This window comes from Gallus gallus, chromosome 7, assembly GCF_016699485.2.
Source record: "Gallus gallus isolate bGalGal1 chromosome 7, bGalGal1.mat.broiler.GRCg7b, whole genome shotgun sequence".
Lineage (NCBI taxonomy): Eukaryota > Metazoa > Chordata > Aves > Galliformes > Phasianidae > Gallus > Gallus gallus.
Window position 1 is genome coordinate 15,477,149 of NC_052538.1, and position 19,206 is coordinate 15,496,354.

The window sequence follows — 19,206 nt, forward strand, 5'->3', positions numbered from 1 at the left end:
GAATACCCAACGGCTGAGCTTTCCGCCCTTCCCTGGGAGTGCTGTGACTGGAGCCCAGCATGGATCTGTTAGTCAGAACATGCAACCACCTAGAAGGGGAGATGGCCGCATCTATCAGGGAGCTATTATTTTAGCTGGCAGAACTCCTAGTGAACCCCAGCAAAGAGTGACTTCACTTGGACTAAACGTTAAGCTTGCCTCCTGTTCAGTGCCTAACTTTTCTCCAGAAGTCAAGTCCTGAACTATTTCTATTGGACCCTGGATACGCTTTAGGAATGTAACCAGTCTGCAACCCTATTTTATACAATTTAAAATGTAACAAATTTAAATTAATGCCAGTTGCAACAGGTCCGCCCAAACAGCATCTCAGATGTAGTTATAGCAGAAACGCTGAGTCACGGCCTGAACCAGTGATTGAGCACCTGGTGGGAAGGCAGGGCCAACCCAGGGGAGCGCAGGTGTATGCAATGTACCTGAGTGACTGGGAGGGGTGGAGCCAGGATCCGCCCTTTCCCAGACATCATTTAAGGGTTGGCAGGGGGGAGGTAAGGGTATTTTGCTGGAGCTCCCTGTGTGCCTGAGGCCTTCTAGAGGTAAGCAGTTGTGGTTTTTTTTTTTTCTTTCTTTCTTTTCCTCCCTTTGTTTTTATGTTTGTGGTTGCTGTATTTGTGCTTGTCCTCACTTTTTGTAGCCTAGGACTTCATCACCCTGCTATCATTGCTGTGCTTTTTGTTGTCTTGCAGTGCTGGAATAGTTTACGGTATCTTTTAAATATTTTCGGTATCTGAAAACTGTACGTCTCAATTGTAATATAAATAATGCGATGTAGTGGACTCCACTGCATTTTTAGTGGTAATTTGTAAAACCTTCAATTTAGCATTGTTCTTATGTTGCTGAATGTGGAAGTTGTTCATGTGGTATTTCTTATCTTACCTTTTTTTATATTATTTGGTGCTTCTAGCAAATAATTTTGTTAGCCTCCTTAAAAGTAGAGCACTTACAGCAGATGTTTCATTCTTAGCTTTGCAGCAGAGCCAGCAGAGGGAGCATACACTACAGTGTTTTGTGGTACACATTTTGGCCACTTTTTTTTCCTGTTTTTGCTAAGACAAGTATTTTCATTTATGTTGTTATGTTATTACATATTGCAATGTGGTCAAACACTTGTGATATGGAACTGCAGCAACTGTGGTGGAAAAGTGAGCTGGATGTTGTTTTATGATTACAAAATGAACTTTGATTTTGCCAAGACTTACATTCATGGCTCTGTGTAATATGAGTAATTATTTTTTGGGCTGAGTCTTTTTGGACCCTGTAGGAGAGAGACTTCCCTCCAAAAAAACCTCTTGCATTATACCTAAGGATACATTGTTTTCTTTAAAGCCTCATAAATTTAAGGACAGGTTAAAATGACTGCATGTACTTGCAAGGTCAATCTCTCCATAAATAACAGCATGCATTGTATAGAGTTCACCTGTGTGAAGCAGGTTTGAAGAGATGGTTACAGTTTCAGTTGGTATTTGAAGGCACGTTTTGGATATATGCAAAGTATATTGTGTGAAAAACTATTCCTTTTGGGTACCCAGACTCTTAAAATGCAAAGTAGCTCTGCAATCACTCTCTCACTGCCTGTCACTGTGTTTTGGACCCGCTCCCAGAGTTGACAGCACTTTTGCTGGAAATGTCAGACTAGAAAGGTGTTATTTATTTATTTATTTTGTACAGACTTGTGTGTTTAAACAATAGGGTGAATTATGCATTCACCTTGAAAATTATGGTGTTTGTGTCATGATTTAAACTTTATTTAAATACTTTTTTTGTATTTAGCATTATTACACTATGTGCTTGGTTAGGCTGGGCAGGGTTGATTATCATTAAAGTGTTATTTATTTCTATTTTATTAAGCCCCTTTTTACATTCATGTTACAGGTTAATTTATACTTTTATTTCATGCACTACTTGGCTTTACTGATTAATATGCCCCATGGCATTCAATAAAGCCAGGCAGTGGAGGAAATAAGAGTGGTATTAATTTCTAACATTGCTATAAATTTGCCTTAATAAAACTAGCTCAATAACGCTGCGGTAGTAATACAATGGATGCTTCCAAATTGTTGGCGAAGACACAACTGAAAGAACATCACTTTTTTTTTTTTCCCTTGAATTTAGGAATGCTGGGCTATCTTTTTACTGGTGTTCAAGTCAGACTACCAGTTAAAATGCTCTGTGCTCCTCCTGCACAGTGTTCCAAAAAGCAGTATGCTTAAAAGGAAGAGATTATTTTCCTACTCAGTCTGTTCAATTGGAGACAGATATACTATTTGGATTACTTAATCCTTTCAAATGTTTTGTGGAATTTCATGGGCACTGTTACTTAACAAACTGCCTAAAAATGGTTCTTAAAATATCAAAGAGAGAAGAGAAAATTCTGGGATGTACAGGCAAACAACAAGCAAGAAAAATCAGAGTAATGGATTTTCTCCTGCACAGGTGGAATTGCTGAATGTTAGCTTTGGGTCTTCAAACTATTCATTACTGTGGAAATATTTTTTGGCTGTATTTTATTTATTAATAATGACAGCTATACTTCAGGTCTGGATTGTGAATTTTTTGTGAAATGAAATTCTTAAGAAAGAGCTAGCTATGCTATTTACTCAATTTTTTTATACCAGCATTCCTTTCTTGCTCAAACTTACATTGGCTTAACTGAACATTTTTCTTAGTAAGAGTTTTATTTGACCTCAGTGCAAAGTGAAAGCATGACAAAGAAAGTCATCACACAAAAATCTGAACAAAAGTGTATTCCAGAAGGACTGCCAAATCCTCAGAACTTGATCTTGGAAGGTGCACGGGAAAGCCCTTAATTGCTCCTGAAGCCAGTGGGATATGAGCCTTCTCTGCACTTTGCTGGGTCAGACCTTCATAAATCACTCAACACATTTTACAGGGAATCACCTATGGGGTGAAAGGCAGCAAATGTTTAAAAGGATTAATATAAACATTATATATCAAATGGAACTTATTTTTACATTCAGGCAGCTATGAAAATAATACTGTCATTTTGATAAGTGTATTGGTTAGTTAAAATCAGATGGTCAGCAGGCTATATTCTGTCATTTGATTTCCCTAAATAAATATATACATGTATGTAGTTCGTAGGCTGAGTATCTACCAATACGGATAGAAATTTTAGGCTTTATGTATAATCTTTAGTTAACATATTTTTCTAAATAGTTACAAAACCTGTTTTTAAAAAAATCATTGTTACCTTATTCACTGTGAAACTCATGTATGCCTGGACATACTATTTAATTTGCTTATATGGTGGGATTTAATTACGGCAAATGACTTCATTGAGTGTTCTGTGATCTTTTAATTGTAAAACCACAGACGTTACAAATGAAAACAATCTCTTCATGTGTGATGGGTGCAGGCAGTTCAGGTCTGTGCAATGTGTGCTGTTTTACCTGGGCTGGTCCCCTCTCTGTGCTCCGTTTTTATCTCCTCTTTTCTCAGGAGAGTGTATAATTCCTAACTGAATAATAAATGTCTTCCTGGATTGTGCTTTCACCAAGATACCGGCCAACAATACGAATAGTGACACTTACAGTAATGTTAGATACAATGTTTTAAATGGAGTCATAATCTGTCATGCTTTGGGGAAATTTGCCAGCTGCTGTGTCAAGCTGGATAGCTCACTCTAGAATTGTACTTCAAGGGAAGCTCCTGAGTACTGCAGGAGCGAGGGAAAATGTGGTTAGTTAAGTAGACCATCAGTTAGATTGTTTGGCACTTATCTAATCTGCCAGAAATGCTGAAAATCTTCATAGCATATTAGAAGTGGTGAGATATGCCGTCAATGCTTTCCATCCCTCGGTGGTGGCTGTGAAAGTTTGGGCTGCTCATTAGCTCCCTGGTTAAGGCTGCTGGCCTTGCATGTGGGGCGTATGTGGAAGATATTCCAAGCATTCTATTCCTAGCTACGTGTATAAGAAGTAGATGAGATTGGAAAGGAAAACTCACAGAGTAATTTTTAGTGTTTAACCACCAATGCAAAGCTACCTATCTGTTTCCTTCTGGTATCATTGCAGCCAAGTAGAATAAGCTGCAGTGTTTGCAGAACAGAGAAATGCATTTTTGGGCTGTGAGGCATAGCACTTACAGCACGAGGAGGTCTTTATTCTTTTTAACACTATGAGCACCACAGGGCAGAACGTGTAAGAATGCCTGAGCAGCCCGGGTACAGCAAAGAAATCAGGAAGGGTTAAAGCAGCGCTTTTCCCTTTGAGAGACGTTTAAAAAGCGGACCATTTTAAAGTGATATCTGTAAATAAAGGGATTTAGTGGAGAAAGGGTAAATAACGGCCACCCCTCTCCGTTATGCTGTACTTACCTACGTGCACGTGTTGAAACAAGGATGTTCACTTCTGCGTTGACTTTTCCCCAAGGCTCGTTTATTGATAGGGAAAGAATTCATATTTGGATTTCTTTTGCCCTCCCTCTATCCCCCACCTGAGGTGTTTTTATGGAGCGTGGAGAATTCTCTGCTTTTTGTGGAAGGAAACTCTCACTGATTTGCCTTTTTGCTTCTCCTCCATGTTTCTCTCCCTATCCAATTATGGAATTAAAAGGTGTTGCCTTTATTTACTGCTTGGCAAGAAGTGTTACGTATTTTTGCACCTCTTTCTTTACAGCACAGTCCTGGACCACAGTTCCTATTCCAATCCCTGTTGTTCAGTTTGGTGTTTTCAGCCATGCGTTCAGGTGACTTTTGTTTCAAGAGGAATAGATCACTGTTAAGGTGACATTTTTCTGGGACCTAGAGCCTGTATTTCAAAACAGCTGTAGCCAAGGCCCTGCCTGTACTGCCAGATCCAGTTGAAGTGAAACACAAGAAACAGGCAAGTGTGGTAGTAATTAGGATTATTAAAACACTTTCTGGACACCTGAGGCAAAAATAAATGTAGCAATACAAGTATAATAGACAGCTGACCTATTCCACCGCTAATACTTAGAAACTCGAACGGCGTCTTTCTTTCGGCCCTCTAGCACGCAGCACGGCACGCAGCACGGCACGCACCGAACCGCGCTCTGGCGGCCTCCATTACCCGCGCGGACACCACCGGCCCGAGAGCGCCGCTGCCGCGGGGTGCCGGGCAGAGCCACCTCCGGCAGTCGTAGCGCCGCTCCCGCTCCGCAGCCGCCAGGTGGCGCCGCGCTCTCGTGCCGCCCACGGCGCTCTGCGGGGCCGCGGCTGGCGAGCCGGGCGCTGCGGCTTGAGCCGTCAGCGTGATTGATGCGGGAACGTTCCGGCTGAGATAAAATATGCAATAAACTTAGCGTTACTCGGCACAATTCTTATCAGATGATCGTTTGCCAGCGGTCATTAAAGGATCACTGTACTGAGAACGATATCGCCGTCTGTTCATTCTGCGCCTTACAGCCTTAGTTCAGCAACAATACGCTGGATGTATTGGATCTCTGCAGTGTCACTGCTTTTGCAACAGAAATTATCTGCGAATAGTCGCAGCCTTACTAAGGAGATGAGAAAATAAAGGTGGTGGTAGGGGTGTGCATGAAGGAAGACGCTGCTTGCATATGGCTGTAGTTTGTTTCCTTCTTTGCATTCGCATATTTGTTTAAGATCTTGTATGAAAGGCAGGTGTGGAGAGATGTACTCCCCTGTATTCTGTTGGTAATATCCCAACTGATAGTTTTGGCAGAGGTGCTATTTTAAATGCAATCCTGAACACAGCAGACAGGGAGATGAGCTTGGGAATGCATGCATCCATCTGGAGTTCATGGAAACACTTTCATGCATACGCTGGAGATATGGATTTGTAAAAGTGAACCCCATTTCTGTTCCTATCATATTCCCACTGATCTTTAGGAGATAATGATTATGATAATAACAATGATAGTAAAAGTAGTGTGGAGGACAGAGAAAAGAATTCTGCTAGTGAAAAGCATCAGACGTTCTGGACTACTCTCCTAATCCATGTAACCCACAGAAATAAACTCTATATTTAAATTTCAAGCTGAACAAGCACTTATTTCTTTTCCTCTTGCATTTTGGGCAGATTTTTGCTAAAAGCCCTTCCTTTTCAAGACTCTTGAATGGAAGGTTATTTGGAAAATCTTAAGGGAATGTAGAAGTTGTTTGGTTCAGCTTAGCCCAGGTACAATGTCCAACTGCACAGTTCAGGCATCCACTGATATTTGCAAAAATATGGCCTTTTTAATAAAAAATCAATGGGCCTCATTTTATTTGGTCTTCCCAAAATTGATGCTGGGTAGTCACACCATTTCTTTGTATTTAATCAAGCTTTTTTTTTTTTTTTTTTTTTTTGTGAAATAAAACTGTCATATATATAATATGCATGTAAAAGACACGTAGGAGGCCATCCCAGATTGGTGTTCTCACCCTGATGCCTTCAGTACATAGACAATCTCTCACCGAATGTCTGAAGTCAAGGCATCTGAATGTAGTATGCACAGCTTGTGTCAATTAGAATTGTTTGTATTATGATCCCAAGCCTCTTTCCAAAAATCCACTGACTTCTGTATTTGGATTTTCAAGCTCTTGTTATAATCCTATGCAATGAATTCAACTAGTGAATCTAGGGAGAATGTGAGGCTTTGTGGCTTCAGAATTCCAACTCGAGAGATGCATCTGAAAATACTCTATTTTCCATGGTTATTTTTATTCTGCTCTTTGTCAGTGAAAACATGTAGGAAAAATGTGTTTCTAAAATGTGTTCTTAAGTGTAATAATTGTTACAAACCAGTGGCTTTCTGTTTTAGACTCTTTAATACTGAATTGCAGCTTTTTTTTTCTTTCTGGCATCTGTTACTTAGGGGAAAAAAAGGGGGGGGGGGGGGGGGGTGGAAGAAGGAAGAGATGAGAAATACATTACAGCAAATGAAATAACTCCTTAGGAGCAGTATGCTTCTCACCTCTGGGTGCCACTGTTCCACTGTTTCTCGTTCAGTGACCACCTGCTTAGAAGACCATCTCCTATTGGAGAAATATTCCTTGAAAGTAACTATTGAAGAGGTAGTGCCTGTATCTCTGGATAATCAAGAAACAAGTTTCCAGCTTACGGATACTTGTTATGCTTTGTTCTGATACACAGTTAATGTACTGAATAATGAAACAGCAAACAATACACATTTGTCCAGTTTAGTAAGTGGTCTACATTTTATTTAAATCTTCTCTTCTGTAGTTAGAAGTTGGAATGAAAATCTCTTCTACATAAATGAGCAATAGTACATATTTGTTAAGCATACAGATTTACTGTAACTTTCAGTTGATTTAAACAAGTTGTACAATATCAACAATAATTTATTTTATTGCCCACAACCTACTTAATTCAGAAATCTATTGTCTGATATAATTTCTTTTCAACTGCTGTGGAACTGCTAATATTCAGAGTGAAATTAATTGCAGGCTGCGTATTTAGCTGTTCCACCAGATTAATTATATTATGACTATTTCTCCTAGAAACTCAGGGCAGCTCATTGCTAAACAACGGTAGACCTCAACTCTGAACTGCACTGCGATTTTTAACTCTAGTTAAATAGGAATCTTCTATGAATGAAACCAAGTATGGCATTGAGCTCCATCACTGCTCTCAGACTGTCTTTTGGGCATTTTCTTAATAACACTGATTGCACTGTTAGGACAAAATGATAAGTACTGTGTCTAACCCAGGAAGAAATACTGCTGCTGTACTACCCCTACCTTGAATCTGCAAGTGTTCAGAGACAGCCAGCAAGCCTTGTCGTATCTGCGCATAGGCAATAGAAAGTGCCATGATAGCCTAATAAATAGGTGTGAGCACTATTTGTTTGTTTGTAGTTGTCTTTTGTTGAGGGAGTTAAATTCTTTGCTTTGGATAGATATGATGATTTATTATTTTCTTTATCTCTAACCATTTGACTATCACTTAACAAATGGACATTTGTTCAAAACATCAGGAAAAATTCAGACTAAAACAGCTGCTAAAAGTTAATTTCAACTTTGTTCCAGATTTGTACGCTTTTCTATCCAGTTTCATTGGAAAAACCCAAATAAATAAAGCACTTCAAAATAACAGAATTTAACTTTATCCTGGGAACATGGAGTTCAAGTTTTGGAAAGGGAAACGTGTAATAAAATGCTGTTCAAGTGAAACTGGTAAAGCTGTAAAATACGTAAGTGGAAACTTTGAGGAAACTGGCAATGAGAAACTGGAAATCAAGCAGTAATTTAAGTTTCACACAACCACCCTTTGCATGCGTGAGTACAAAGGAGAGACTGGGCACGAATATGAGTCAGAGCCCTTCTCTCAGGAACTGAAGGGACAGAGATTCCCAGCATCTGTTTCCTTAACTATCACCCAGAGGATACTGGTGTTAAATAATAGTGCTTAAAAATAGTATCAGAAAAGTAGCTCAAAAACAAATGAGGTGCTGTATTTTGCAGTACTTTCACAGAAGATCTGCATCCCTCTTAGCTTTCATCTGTGTTCAAATTAGATGTGTCAAGTCGCATTCATGTCTAAAGAAATTGTTGTTAAAATCACAAGCATGGGTAATTAGGATATCCCACATAATAGCCAGCCAAATTTGGAGCATAAATGGGAGATTTTTGCTGTTTACGTGTTTAATGGGTGCATCAGTGTCATTGCTGAAGAACAAGGTGACTAAACCTTTTGCAAGTGTTTATCTTTGCCCTTCTTCTGATATTGAATCAACTCTGGTCCAGCAAAGAGACTGCCACTACAAGAGTTTGTATGTATGAATTATTTTAGGTATCTCATTGAACTGCATTGAATTTCATCATTGACAGTGAAAGCTGAGGTAATGATGACTTTGCCACAAAGAGCTCTAGTGAAATTTAAATTGAATTCTTCATCTGGAAGACAGGATAGAGTTGTAAGGAATTCTTAACAGTGATAAGAATTCAGAATTTATACTTGAACATGAAATGCATTAGATAAAATATTATCAATTTATTAAAATGATGCCTTATCGAAATGTCTATGATCAATGTGTAATTGTCTTCAGTATATCCTGTTTGCTGTAAATAGACTTCCTATTGGGTGTCTGAATATAATGTGACTGTGGTACTTTTGAAGAAAGCACCAATCTTTTATTTTAGAAATAATGCGATATTCATCTCATAAATAATGAGATATTCAAAGATCTTGTAATATTTTAATAAATGACAGTTACAGATTTCAAGAAATACAGCAGGTTTAATGAATTAGATTTCCAGTTAAGGGAAGTTAACAGTATTTAATGGAATTGATCCAGTAAGTTATCATTGACAACTGTTAGTGAGAAGCATTTCAATACATGCTGTTATCAAGAGAGAATAAAAATGTTATATCTGCTTTTAGTGTTTTGTCTCCTCATATTCTGAGGATATACCTTTTTTTACTCTTGTTTTATTCATCATAAAAGATTAATTTATTTCCAACACCAGATTTTTTTTTTTTAAGAAAAGCCTTTTCTAGAAAAGTTCTTAATTTTAATCGTAGGAGACCTCAAAATTCTTGTGGTTGAGGAATATTTGATAAAGCACTAAAAACTTAGAAAAAGAAGAGAACAATCATACATGCGATAAACACCAAGAAGGAGCTGGTGTTGGTTAGAAGCTCTCAAGCAGTAAAGGAGAAGTTTGCTATTTCTGCATTGTTATGTTGGAGATAATTTGATTTAAAATTAATATCTCAAATGCAATAGTTCATTAACAGTGATGGTGTTAAAGAATATTTAAATTATTGGAATATTTTAGGAAATTTTATTTGAGATTTAAATAAAGTCTAAATGTCTTCTACAGAACTTAACATTTTGGAAAAAATATCCTTCTATGTGCTTCTGAAACTGACAAACTTACAAAGGTGTCTCATTTGACCACAGACATCTGTCAGTTATGATTCTCTGCAGCGCACTTTAGTCCAGTGTCTCTCTCCTGTTTGTCATAGTTACCTTTATAAGGCAGTTTTTATCTTTTCTTATATATTTGGGATACTTACCTTGAGGTGAAAACTGCATTTTAAAAGAAAACCTTTCGAGCATTTTTTTAAAATCCAGACATAATTATTTTCTGTTAAGTTCTTTGTTGAATTAGAGGCAGTTTCCAACAGTGCTGTGTTCTTACGCTAGATACTATTATGCTAACATTCGCACTGAGACAGAGGTCTCTTCCTTGAAGAACTCATGGATAGACTTTAAAAATCACTACTTACTGTTGCATCAACGTGTGCAGCCTATGGCTTCACAAATGCATCATGCTGAGTAACCAGCATATGTCAGTAGGAAAACATAACTGAAGGTTATTCAGAAGTCCTATTGAGAGAATGATGGTCTAAGTCCAGTCATTCTCTCGTGCTTACCCTCGTTTGTGACATGATCATTTTTAGTAATCTTTTCCCCCAGCAGCTGAGTTGTATAGTGTGGTACTTCAGGTGCAGATAGTGTTTTTTACTATATGCTCTCCTACAGTTTGGTATTTGTTCTCCACTTTGGGTTTTGCGTCACATACTAAGGACTTTAACAGCTGAGATTTATTCATTGAAAGCTATACATTTTGTCTTAGGTCTGTTGCTGCTAAGAAAGTGTGAGAGACTGAGAGAAATATGAGGCACACAAGGCAGGAATATTCAATAATTGGGTGTTCTGTTGTTTTTTTTCTGCTGTTTACCTAGTTTACTTAATAGAAAATTGAAGAATTTAATCTGCATTATGTATATTTTCAGTTTAGTTATCATGTGTTAATTACCCAAAGCAGCTGCCTCTCTCTGCCCCTCTTAAGTGTTGCATGACTTCTTTTTTAAGTGAAGAGAAAACCCTAAGAGTTTGAGGCCACTAGTAGTTTGCAATGTACAGCTTTGTATGGTTTTTCAGAGGACTTCTGTTAAACTGCTTTGCTGCACTTTATCCCAGCGATCGTGTAGACAGCGACACGTTTTTGTATTTATGCTGTTTATTTTACTATGCTAGCTCTATTACTGGAATACGAGAATTTGCTGATTCATGCAGTGAAGTTTTGCAACATCCATTTTCACTCTGTATTTGGTTAGGAAAACCATGTGGCTTTGCATCCCTGGGAAGCTCTTCTCATAGCTCCAAAATCAAGAGCTATGAAATGACTAGAATTGTCTACAGGCTGTTTAGTCACTGGAGGCAAGATTTAATGAAACTGTTGTGTTTGTAGAAGCCATTGTAAGCAATGCTACACGTTATTTCTTGTACTAAATGGGTGTCTACGCTTTAGAAGTAGTCTTAAGCATTTGTTGAATTGTTTGCGTGTGCACTCTCAATGCGTAGATAAAAAAAAATGTATAAAATACAATACAAACATCTCTACATAAATCTGTATAAGTTATGTAACTCACTCTGAAAGTAATGCCTCTTATTTATTTCTATGGAAACTAAAATAAATATAAAGAGCACAATAACACTGTTTGGTAGAGCAGATTCTCAGCTACAAAACACTATTTTCCTACACAACCACCTTCATTAGTTATGCGCTTTTTGCCAGCAATGAAGAAGAGTCAGCATGCTGTGTGAGTCAAAATCTGCACCATTGGAGGTGATTGACTGTTTCTCTTGCCACTGCTGAAACACACCACCCACCGCCTCTCCATGCCCACATCCGCTGTTTGGTCTCCATAAATGTTCTGCAAGCATCAATGAATGCCGGTGGGTGCAGTGTTTCCTTCATGGAAGAATTCAGTGACACACATTTGCATCATATGCACTTCCATATCAGATGCCATTCTGTCAGACTGCCCTTCTGGTGCCATCTGTCACAGAGCAACAACATGTAGTGGGATACTGGTGGGAAGAATCAACCTCTACTGCTGCACCACCCACATCTGCCTTAGGTAGCATGGGCTAACGTAATAAAATAAGAGGCATTTCTTTTGGAGCAGCCCTCGTATAAGCAATTTAAATAGTTTCTGAAAGATATATAGGCTAATGGATATTGGATGCAGTCTCAATAAAAAATAGAACGATTTCTAGAAATTCCAACACACAAAAAAGCAACCCATAGTTCTGATGCCTTGACGAGAACAATTTTAAATGAAGTGAATGACAGGACCATTGCTGATATTGAAGAACTTTTCTCTGCTTTCTCACTGAGTCCTCTGTTACCAGTGAACAGGAAATGCACTGTCTAAAGTTGCGGGAGACTTTTATCTGGTCATTACTAAAGACTCTTAACACTCTCTTTCCGTGCAAAGCCATTGCCCATTCTGAGAAACAGGACGTTTTCAATGGACTTTCTGGAAGGAGGAAGGGAGAAAAGAAAAAAAAAAAAATTTAAAAAAAAATGCCAACAAAACCAAACACTCCTCTGTAATATTTTCTTTCTGCTGGAGCTTAGTTTTTAAGCTTTCTTCCTCCCCTAAATCTGAATTATCAAAGCAATCAATAATTAACATTAACAGTTATGTTTGTATATCTGTATTATCACACTTCACCTGTGCTGCCAAAACAGTAAAGGGTGTCCACACACTGAACAGCCTGGGGAGGCTGATAATGCCAGGGGAACAAAGCGAGGAGACATGGACTTAACATAGCAGTTCACTGCTATCCAAACTGAGATGTTGTACTCCTGCAACCCCCTACCAGCTGCTTCTTTTCCTGCCTCAGAGAACTTTTTTACTGCTTACTTTGTGGCAGCTATAATGCTCAATCCTTGTCTGTTTGAGATTAAGGATTGTTTTTGGACAGGAACAGAGTGTTGCTGACAGTGAATTAAATAGCCTTGTTGAGACATCAAGTAAGCACCAGAGCTGTTAGGTTAGGCAGGATGGTGCAGTCAGATGAAAGAGCTGAGGGAAGGACTCAGGGGAGGGGGCTGGGGAAAGACATGGTTTCCCTTTCTGGTACTAAATATAGTACAAGATTCTGGGTTCTCTCATAAAACCTTAAATTCATCAACACGTAAGTTCTATAGAAGTTAATTATTTTAGCAAGTTGATGCAAAGGGTGCTCTAATCCATAGGAATTAGGAAACTGAAGATTTTCTCATGTATAACATCCAATCTGAGAGGCTCTATTCAGTTCTGAAGTAAATTTTCCCCCATCTTCAGTTTTTCTGGCTAGTTTTCAAGAAAAGGTAGAAATCTAATCCGAGTGTCAGATTTGGTCAGTAGCCAATGTTTTATAGAAATATGCATGTAGAAGGCAGGGGGAAGAGTCTACATTGAGAAAAGCATGGGTGATAGTTACATCTCTAAGAAGTCCGCTTCACCTTTTAGTGGAGAGGATCTTGTATGCCGTTTTCTCGTTTGGAAAACTTTGTTTGTGTGTACTTCTCGTGTCTCATTTCGTTTTTGCTTGGGTTTTTATTGGCTGACTTTGAAAAGAAAAACAGAATGACTGCAGTCTGTGATCCTTACATTCCTGAGGTGTGTCCTTTTATCTTCTCAGGGGTGGTTTTGCATTATCATGCCAGCTCCTTTCTCAGCCTTTTAACAGCTTACTCTAAGTTACAGCTCATTTACCAAGATTTCTATTTCTCAGCTAATAAGCAATTTTAACTTCTTGTTCACAGGCAGCTTCTTTACAGTACAATAATGGAGTTTGCGGTATGAAACTTGATTTCCTCCTGAATTTTACAATGCAGTCTTTGCTTATCACATGAGCAAAACAGTTACTTTATTTTAACCAAACTTTTTGGAGACAAACTGCCGTTACCTCTATTTTTAGAGGTGCAAAAGCTGAGGTATGTGAAAATATGAATTAAAAGAATTACTGTTTCTTTGAGCAGTTTGTCACAGCTATTTCTTGTTTCTTCAGAGTATGTAGTATTATAAAACCATTGCATTATACAATAGCATATTCAAAGAACAGTTTCCACTGATTTCAATTACTCCTGTCATGCATAAAGAACACTCATTTAGTGATCACTAACAAAAATTGCTTTGAGTGGCTTGCTGTTGTATAAGAAGTTTGCAGGTCAGAGATAGCATCTAATTCCTTAGGGCAGGTTTAAACTGCCTTAGACAAGAAATCATCCATTCTCTTTCTACTAACTTTTAATTCTTTTAACTACCTAGCTTAGCCCGTGGAATGTAACAAGTATATCTGGTTGAGGCAAAGAAGGTTAAAAATAAAATAAATAAACTGAAGTGGGAGATGCAAAACATTACAAGAAAGATGAAAAAAGAAGCCAGGCATAATTAAAGCGTTTCATGCACGCACATCAGGTAGGGAATCTGAAGAAGACTTAGAAGGTCCTGAAGTTATTTCTGGAAGTAGCAGGCTGAATTCTGTCACATATAACAATGTTGCTACAATTATGTATAGTGACAATCATGGCAGCTGCACTCCTAAGTGCCAATGTTGAACTGCAGTTGAATTTTCACTCTCATTCCACAGTGGGGAATACACCTGCACCCTTTTGTCTTCTGTAACAAATGAAGCAGTGGAATCTAAAATGTCTTCTGTAATGATTCTAGCACAGAGCAACTCCAAACTGTGCAGCCAGATAGGGTCTCTAAGTGATCTGAAATGCTTTTTCTTTCAAACCTCATCATCTACTCTCATTCCCACCTGCAGCTCTAGTTCACTCTGCTCATAAGAATGCCTCTATGTCATGGGTTGTCTTCTGCTTTAGTTATGTTTATGAGCATCTTAGAAGTTCAAAGTCTTGTTTTGATGTTGCAGGATGAAATTTTTCAGTGAATTCAGCTGTACCTTGTGTACGAACTTTTATCACCTGTGGACTCTTATGAGAGCTGTTCATTGTTGACAAAATTGATGTTAGTGGTGGTTTAGAACAATCTGTAGATTTTGCAGAAGCCGAACAGTAGTTTGGCTTCTGTTTAATTAGTTCTTAGCCTGCATACAGAATCTATAAAAATCAATTTATTTCAAGCAGTTGCAAACAGAATGGAAGGGAATGTTTCTATCCATAACTCAATTCACAAAGGACGTTTGGATCAAATGGTTATTTTTATCTGGCTATTTATAGTGACTAAATGTTCTATTAATGTGTCTTGCAGGAGTGGTTTATAGACTAGTGGCTGAATCCGGTCCTAATGGAAATGTATGGAACTCTGCTGGCCACGTTCAGTTATAGCAGGTTTGGAAGGGAGCCATTCAACTCAGTAGATTAGTGCAGGATGTAAATTGGCGTTGAATTTGATTCACTGTGGTTATTAGCTGTGTGAATATGAAGAAAACAGAGTCTTGTGGAAAAAAAATAATCAAAAACTGAAATTCAAAAGCAGTATTTCCACTGGGCAATTCTTCAGTAGGTGTTCTATGAAGTGTTAATAATAACCAATTAATTCTCTGAATGCGGCACATGCAGTTTTTTTTTTTAAACAAGGTTTTGAGTGCTTGTGAAAATAGGATCCTTTAAGCTCTTTACAAGATGCTGAATGTTCAGTCTGGCTTTTAATGCTTCTTTTTGTTGTTGTTGTTCTTTGTTTGTTTCTCTTCCTGGGATTATGAGGTAGGATGGACTTTTGAGTTTGCTGTGTGTAGGAATGATCTGGACCAGGCCTGCCACTGATACACGTTATGGATCCAGATCGTACTACTTCAACACCATATTATAACATGTAAGAGAACATTTTTATTAGGCACCAAGTGTATGTGTAGTAGATGTGTACGTGCATTTCTGAGGACCTGAAGCCTTGCTTCTTCACTCCAAATCACTGAATCACAGAATCGTAGCTGTTGGAAGAGACTTCTGGGGATCACGTAGTCCAACCTCCCTGCTAAAGCAGGTTCCCTACAGAAGGTTATGCAGGAAAGCATCGTATTTCTAAGAATTGTTAAAACCCCTTCTGAGTCTTCTCTTCTCCAGGTCCCAGGTCTCTCGGCCCTTCTTCATAAGGGAGGTGCTCGAGCCCCCCCATTATATTTGTGACCCTCTGCTAGACTCTCTAGCAGTTTCCTGTCTTTCTTGAATTGAGCAGCCCAGAACTGAGCACAGTACTCCAGATGTCGTCTCACTGGGGCAGAGTGGAGGGGGAGGATCAACTCACTTGACCCGCTGTCCACATTCATTTTAATGCACCCCGTCAAATAGTCTTTCATCTACAAGCTTGTGTAGATGTATTAAGTTGGACTGATTGTTTCCTAAGGTGTAAATGTATGCCTACGCAGTCAGTACTCTGTACCTGGGAGCAGAATCTATCCGTTGGCATACAAGATTTAAAAAAAAAATGAATACTGCATCATTTTTAATGAAAGAACATAGAACATCTTTGCAGACAAGTAATAATAGTTTATATTTTGCTGTATTTTTAAAGAAAATTGTCAACAGCTGTGATGTAAAATTGGTTATTTCCTGGCATTTAACACTCAAATTTCCCATAGTGAGGTTTGTTTTCCTAGCAAATTGATGCCTCGGTACCCTAGGATTAAACTTCTAAATCATTTTAATGAAATGCTTATGTTTCCATTTTTAATTGTTGAAGTCAGAAAGAGAACAAAACTGCAAATGAGATTGGATTTCCATTTAGAGAGAAAGCTGCTGTCTTAAATAAGTCCAATAGCTCCTGGGAGCCAAAATCATTTTCTAAAGATAATAACTTTGAACAACAACAACAAAAACATCAAAAACAAACAACAACAACAACAGAAGCCAGCAACCTCAAGTGCTGTATATTTATAAACAGGAAAATCATTTTAATTGAAGAATTGTTTTTAGAGATCATTATACTTCCACAGTAAAATAAGCCTCAGCTTGAATCCAACAATTTCATAGCTTTTCACTGTCCTAGCTTTGTACCCTTATCAGTTGTGATGCTAATTATTTCCCCTTTGACCGTATTATCTGATTCTGATGATATCAAAGCAAACTCGAGAGATTAACCATAGAGCTATTGAACAATTGACGTCATCCCGTGGCAAGGTTTACTTTTTTCCTTCTGTTCAATTCTAGTGTGAAAGTCCAGTAAAAGTCCTTTTGTATTGTGACTCGAAATGGTATCTTTTCCGTAAATGCTTTGTATGCTTATTTCTTTCATGAAGCAAAGGAGAAAAAAGCACTTCATATTATGAATGTGGTTTTTTACACTCTGACTTAACCTTTAGCAAATGAAAAATACAAGGTCAGAAGGCAGTTATGCTACAAAATATTCACCTGGATTGTTGTATTGATTTTTTTTTTTTTTTTTAAGTGAAAGCCAATAGCGTGTGCTTACAAAATGCATTCATTAGCCCTAATGGCATGCTTCAAACATGAGTGCCCTAACAGTGTTTCCCCTCTTGCTCTCTTTCTTTACTTTTACTAAAAAGTGTTCTTTTTTGTTGTTTTCTGGGAACATAAATGATAAATTTGGTCATACGTGAGGAGGCAATATTCATCTTACACTTCCACTGCTTTTCTGAGGAAAAACAACAACCCAGAGAATTTCGGGGGAGGGGGGGGAGGAAATGAAGCAGAGAATCAGAAGCTTTAATTAACTGCTCTTACAGTGTCAATAGATTCATGCATTTGAGAAACAAGCAGGACCTTTGGGAGAAAACATGGATTCTCATTTCATATTTATAGCCATTTAAATAATTCTGGATAGTATAAATAAAACTTAAGTAGAAAACAGTTGACATTTATATTCATCTTTGAAGTCTTCAGATGATAGGATAGAGAAGTCTGTAGATACACCTGGTGACCAGCAGAAGCCGTTAGTAAATGCCTACGGACACATCTTGAGCGGAAGTAAAACCAGAAATATACAGTAAAATAAGTTATTTCTGTTGCAATGTAGGCCCTAAGATCTTACACAGGTTAGAATTATTTTTGAACCTGATGTGAAGCCCTTAAAATCACTGGTGTCTTTTCTCTGATTTTAAAGGTCTTCAGGTCAGTAAAAACTTCAGTCGCTTGTCTCATTTAAACTGCAGATCACCGTCAGCCAAATGCTTTCCTAGCATTGCTGAAACATTGTTTCAACACTGATTTGTAGGAGAAAGAAACCACTTGCTGAATCACTGAGACCACTTCCTGAACACTTCAATTTTACGGGAAAAAAGAAAATAGTCATAGGATATTGAAAACAATAGGCTCAGCAGCTTTTTGCTGGGGGAAATCTGACAATAATGGGTTTTGATTTAGAAACTTATGTAAAAATAATGTATCTTTCTATAGGAAATATAAGAAAAAGAAGGCAAATGTTACTGAAGTTTCTCCTGCTATTTTTCCTGTTTTTTTCTACTAAGTCAAATTTATGATGCGAGTGTTCATATCAGATATATAACTGTTAATCTGAAACATGCAATTCCCACATATTGCCCTAAAATATTAAATACTTTTTATTTTTTTCTGAGAAAATAGTGAGTACCCGAAACAAGTTAATAGCAGGATTTTTTTTTTTTAACCTCATTTGAGGTTATATTCTCTAGAAAATGTAAAATAAATCAATGGAAGAAATCCAGAACTATATTATGTCTGTATCCATTTATAAAAAATGCTTGTCTAATCTCAGATGAGATGTGGACCAATTAGCAGATTCTTAAAGACTGATTAAATGTTTTGATAATTTAGTTAGAAATTGGCTCTAAATATTGAGAATTGTAAATTTTACCACTGAATGTTATATGTTATGCATTTGTGAGAAAAAGGGAATATGAAAACACTGTTTCTGCTGATATTGGCCAATTAGGATATGCAAAGGCTTGTATTATAATGTGATGAATAACTGAAGCAGTTAGTAACTGAAGCAGTGTCCATGGCTACCAAAAATCATTGAACAGTAAAGAAGGGTCCTGAGAAGTACGATCAAGTGTTTGTTGTTTTGTTTGTTTTTAGGTTAATCTGAGATTCCTGAATTGACATACTCAGACCTTGATAGCTAAATCTATTTTAGGCTTAATTCATTTTCATATGCCTAATGATCTCTAAGAACATGTTAATTCTTCATGTAATGCCCCTGCATATCTACGATATAAGTAATAGTTTGCTATTCTTGTTACTAAAAATGAAGTCTCTTGGCGAAAATTTACATGGTATTGAAAGACTAGGCTATAAATTAAATGTTGATGAAAGTAAAGTAATGGACATGAATGCTAGATAATAGCCAAAAGGAATGAAGTATTAAAAACTATTAGGAAAGCAAGAGAATTAAACATTTTTTTAGACCCATCATGCAGTTATGCCTTCAGTACTGTTTGTATTTCTGATCTCTTCATTTAAGATCAAAATAGAAGTAGAGTTGTAGAACAAAACGGGAGTGATAATAAAAG